Source organism: Aethalodelphis obliquidens, unplaced genomic scaffold (assembly GCF_003676395.1).
Source record: "Aethalodelphis obliquidens isolate GAN/ISIS:26980383/991018 unplaced genomic scaffold, ASM367639v1 scaffold189, whole genome shotgun sequence".
Lineage (NCBI taxonomy): Eukaryota > Metazoa > Chordata > Mammalia > Artiodactyla > Delphinidae > Aethalodelphis > Aethalodelphis obliquidens.
The window spans coordinates 67,093-72,642 of record NW_020838121.1 but is presented as its reverse complement, the minus strand read 5'-3'; the positions used below and the strand labels follow the sequence as shown (position 1 = coordinate 72,642).

At 42.9% G+C, this 5,550-nt stretch overlaps 1 pseudogene; it reads right to left on the bottom strand.

Annotated features, from left to right (window-relative positions):
• Positions 1 to 1,316: 1,316 nt before the first annotated feature.
• LOC113616591 (UDP-N-acetylglucosamine--peptide N-acetylglucosaminyltransferase 110 kDa subunit pseudogene) lies at positions 1,317 to 4,770 on the bottom strand (annotated as a pseudogene).
• Between the last annotated feature and the right edge of the window lie 780 nt (positions 4,771 to 5,550).

Sequence of the window (5,550 nt, the reverse complement as noted above, 5' to 3'; positions counted from 1 at the left end):
TCCCTGGGAGGAAACCCATAAACCCAGAATCATCAAAAATAACCTGGATGTGCAGGGGGAGACAGCTTTGCTTGTCTCATTTTACATTCTTTCTGATTTCTGGGCCCTGGTGATTTATCTCCCATGGAATGGAACAAGGAGGGGAACAAGTAGGGACAGTCCCTTCGAGCAGTGGCCGCATGCCTGGCATGTCTGTAGCCTGCTCTCAAGGCTGACTGCTTCCCACACATATGTTGCCTTGTTTAAGCCTCAAGCCCTCGATCCTTTGTTGAAATACAATAATTTCATTCCTATGGTTTTCAATACCAGAAACTCAACTTCCAGGAGGGCTAAAGTCTAATTTGTACTCCAAACCAAGTAGCAGTGCAGTTCGCTACTACTGAGGCTGAATCCATAAAGACTTCAAGACCACGTCCAGAAGACAAGTTATTATATATAACACCCTAGAAGGTCTGAAACATAATTATCATATACATAGCTGGTCCTTCAGAGCTTTTTACCTATAGCATGTTTTTTGATGAATTTTATTTAATGTACTGGAGATAACTGTGACTTACTGATCAAATATTTGAATACTTATACTTACCTGGGATTTTATTTCTGCTGAAAGAAAAAGGAAGAACAGGACTCACTTAAAAAAAAAACTTTAGAAATGAAAGTAAAAATCTTACCCCACACTATCACTTTTGGAAGCAGCATAGAGGGGCAGTCAACGGTAAAACACTGGTGAAATAGGTCAAAACTCTAGGCCAAAAATCCATTATTATTATCATCAGTGACAGTACCACAACTGTGCCCTTCGTAATTAATAATTACTCCTAAGAATCTTCATTTGGCACCAGATGATATGTTTAAGAGAAACAGTCTGGGAGGTTTTGAATCAGACTTGGTTTTTTGTTAGCCAAGTTACAGGAGAATTTTTAAAGTGGGGGGAAGGGAAGAAGGAAATGGACCAGGAAAAGAATTTAAGCCATCATCTATAAACCAACAAAGCAATAATAGTTCCAAACATTATGTCAGACATTAAAATGACTGATATAGGCTCAAGTGGTTTATAAAACCTATAAAAAGACTACACCAGCAAAGTCCCCATTTATCTGTAGAGTTCAGAAACTAAAACAGGGAATATTTTAGCTTGAAACCTTATCTCAAGAGAATCATATACACTTCACATGAATAAAAATACCTGAAACCAAACGTTTTAAAAAGCTCCAATACCCAAAATATAAAGAAAAATATTAATTCAGAAGACTCAATCAATCCATCACAGAACGGCTGGGCAATCTCTATCTCCCTTCCACACTAACCATCATCCCATGGAAGACCAAGGGAGATCAGACCTTCCAGACTTACCTTCCAGACCTTCCAGACACCTGGCTGCTGCAAAATTCTATGGAGACTCCTTGTGGAACAGCAGTTTCCCATCTCTTGTGTCTCTCCCTATCATGATCATGCAGGAAGCAAGTCTGGCTGTGCTATTTCTTATCATTGTCTGTCACCCATCTGCAGCATGGTATTGTACAGATAGGGAAAAAGTAGTTCCCTTTCCCCCAGAAGGTTGAGGCTCAGGTACAGGGGTAATTCTCCTGTGCACTCAGTCATTATTTAGGCCGACTCAGTGACTTCAACAGGCTTAATCATGTGATCAGGTTTGTTGCCAGCTGCATAATGCTCCCACATCTGTAGATAGAGCCGCTCTAGGTCTATTGTGTATTGTTTGGTGTTGAACAGAGGGCTAGATGTTCTCTGCTTCCAGACTTTGCCACGAATTTTCTTCAGGTATTCTAGATCAGTTCCCAGTTTCACAGCTATGTCTTCATATTCTTGTCTATTTTTAGCAATAAGCTCAAGACAGCCTAAACAAGTGAGCTGGGAAGCTGCAACTCGGGAAGCAAGAGTCTCTCCTGGCATAGTCACCATGGGTGTCCCTGACCAAAGGACATCCATCCCTGTGGTGTGTCCATTACAGAGTGGAGTGTCCAAGCAGACATCAGCCAGCTGGCCTCTCCGAACATGTTCCCCTTTAGGAGCAACAGGTGAAAAAATGATACGGTTCTGGGGAAGGCCCATATTTTGTGCGTACTGTTGAATATTAGGTTCTCCTACTGCTGGAAAACGCAACAGCCACAGTACACTATTGGGAACACGCTTCAGAATATTTGCCCACATCTGCAAAGTAGATGGGTCAATTTTATATAACTGATTGAAGTTACAGTACACAATGGCATCTTCCGGTAACCCGTACTGAGAACGTGTGGTTACAATAATGGTACAGGGAACCTCCTCTCCAGTGGCAGCCTTAATGTTGATCTGGGTAGTTGCCAGTCCATTGCTAAGACTGAATCCATTAATTGTTATCTGAATTTGTCCTCTGTTAATCATTTCAATAACTGCCTCTGCAATAGTATTCATAGGAATGACAGGCATATTAAGAGCTGTATTACTGCTGTCTGCATTGTCTCCTCCATCAGGACATTTCATCTTGACAATTTGCACATCTGGGAGACTATCAAGAAATGCTTTGAGGTCGATGCCATTCAGCACAATCCGATTGTCATAAATGTGCCCATTGGACTTAAAATCGATGACTGCTTTCTTCTTCAGGTGAGGGAACATATTAGCATGATCACCAATAAAGAAAGTATGGGGCATATAAGCCAGTTTCTCAGAATACTGCTCAGCAACTTCAGCAGGTGAAGTTTCCTGATCAGTGATGATATAATCCATGAAAAGCACACCACTGGTCCCAGGGTAGCCCAGCCACATTGCCTGAATAGGAGCTGGCCTGAGAGCAGAGTTCATTTCGAGCACCCCTGGTATAACCATTCATATTTACAAGGATGTGTATACCATCTTGATGGATGCGATCAGCTGCTTTCCCATTGCATGGAATCTGAGAAAGATCAATGAAATGATGGGCTTCTGCCATCACCTTCGCTCGGAAGTTTGTGCCATCATCTGGGCTCAGGGCATAACAGAATACCTCAAATTTATCAGGATTGTGCATGCCTGGAATAGACTGCATAAGATGAGAAGTAGGATGATTCCCAAAGTCAGAACTCATGTATCCTACACGCAGTCGACCATCACTGAGCTTCAAGTCTTTTGGATGTTCATACGGTGGTTTATGAAGGACATTGATCTCATCCAAGCAGAGGTTCCCATGGCTCTCAGCAATAGCCTTCCTGAAGCCATGAGAAAGAGGATACAGCATACTATGATGAGGCTGCACAGAAGGCAACCTATTCTTCTCCAGCTGGTCAGCCACAATGCTGACCAACTTCTTCATTCGCTCATCATAGTCTGTCCAATCACAGACAATCTGCAGGCAATGAGCCAAATCACAATAAGCGTCGGGAAAATCAGGTTCAAGCTTCAGAGCAGTGTGATAAGAAGCAATTGCTTCTGGAATATTCCCTGAATACTTGTGAATGGAAGCCAGATTGCTGTGGGCATCTGCAAATGCAGGGTTAATCTGAATGGCACGAGTATAACACTGCAAGGCTCCCTGAACATCTTGCATCTCCTTTAGAGTGTTTCCCACGTTACAGTAGGCATCAGCAAAGGTAGGACTGATTCGAACAGCCTCCTTATAATGCATCAGAGCTTCCTGCAGTTTTCCCTGCTTCTGCAATACACTTGCTAAATTTGAATGGGCAACAGCAAACTCTGGGAAGACTTCTAATGCTTTACAATACAAGCGAACTGCCTCTTCAATGTTTCCCTGGTCTCCTTTGATATTGGCTAGGTTATTCAGAGAGTCTGCATGGGTGGGACACAGCCGCAGAGCTGTATTATAACAATCTTCTGCTTCGGCAACACTGCCCTTCTCTTCCAGAGCGTTGGCTAGGTTGCAGTAAGCATCAGGGAAATGTGGTTGCAATTCAATAGCTCGCCTGTAGGTGTCTATTGCCAGATCTATCAGGCCTATGCTCATAGTATACACAAGCCAGGTTGGCATGTACCACTGCATGATTTGGGCTCAAGCTTAGGGCACAAAGGTAAGCTGCCACAGCTCTGTGAAAAATCCGTGCCTCTTTCAAGACATTTCCTAAGTTGATATAAGCATCCAGAAAATTGGGGTCAAGGGTGACAGCCTTTTCAAAGTGATGAATTGCAAGGCAAATCTCCCCTTGTGCATTGAAAACACAGCCAAGATTACTCCAAGCTACTGCAAAGTTCGGTTGCATCTCCATTGCTTTCAAATAACATGCCTTGGCTCCTTCCAAGCGACCCAGGGCTTTGAGCAGGTTCCCCAGGTCACTGCGAACACAGTACAAATCAGGATTGCACTGAATAGCAGAGACATAAGCTTGTACTGCCCCTTCCATGTCGCCTGCTGCTACCAAAGCAGCTGCCAGGTTAATATAACCACTGATGAAATCTGGTTTGAGATGCAATGCATGCCGGTAATGCTCAGTTGCTTCCTGCAACTGCCCTCTTTCCTTGTACACATTCCCCAAATTCGAATAGGCTTCTGCCAGAAGAGGGTTCTGTTTAATTGCCAGAGTACTAAAGTGGGCAGATCTGTCCAGCCTTCGACACTGGAAGTGTAGAGATGAAAGTAATAAAAGTACTCCAGTATTGTCTGGCTCTTGTCTCCACAGCTGCATGCAGTGTCTCTCAGCTGCCTCAAAATCTCCTGCCTGATATTCTCGATGTGCCAACTCAGCTAACGCTTGGAAGGAAAGCATACGTTTCGTTGGTTCTGTGCTGTCGGCCACATTGCCCACAGAAGACGCCATCTGGAGCTTCTGGAGAGAGTGAGAAAAGGGGGTAATTGAGTCCCGCTGCCGCCACTACTGGCAAGAATGTTTCTAGAGGTAGGAAATATGAGGGCAGCAGACGTACCACTGCTTTGGCAGGCTTAAGCAGCGGCAACAGTTACAGGCACCGAAACTTAGGAACTCTGGTTGGCCATCTACCTCTCATGCTCTTGAAATCTTAATTCTTAACCCTGCCCTCTTCCACCATTTTTCTCCTAATCAGGGAATAAAAATTACCTATACACTTGCCTTAGAAGAAATCAAAAGTCAGTAGTCCAAACACTTTTTAAAATTTTGTTTTCTGTCCAGTTGGAAAGGAAATACATGATTGACTTTACTTCATCATTCATATAGTCAATGTGGAAAACATTAGGGCTGTGCATTTCAATACAGTAAGATCAGAAAATTTTAAATTGGCCTTCCCAAACCACTAATAAGTAACCGATGTTGTATATAATGCTAAAATCTTAGAGACTGAGTTTGATATTTTAAAAGTTCTGAAAGGATTAGCTAATTTCTCCTCATCATATTTCTCATGCCTCAAACCTGAGTATTACTTTTTTTAAAATAAATTTATTTATCTTTATTTATTTATTTTTATTTTGGCTGCGTTGGGTCTTCAATGCTGCGTGCAGACTTTCTCTAGTTGCGGCGAGCGGGGGCTACTATGTTGCGGTGCCCGGGCTTCTCATCACAGCAGCTTCTATTGTTGTTCCACAACTCTATGGGTTCCTTTTTAGGTCCTATGAAGAACCCTAGAAATTAGTTCATGCAATTATAGGTT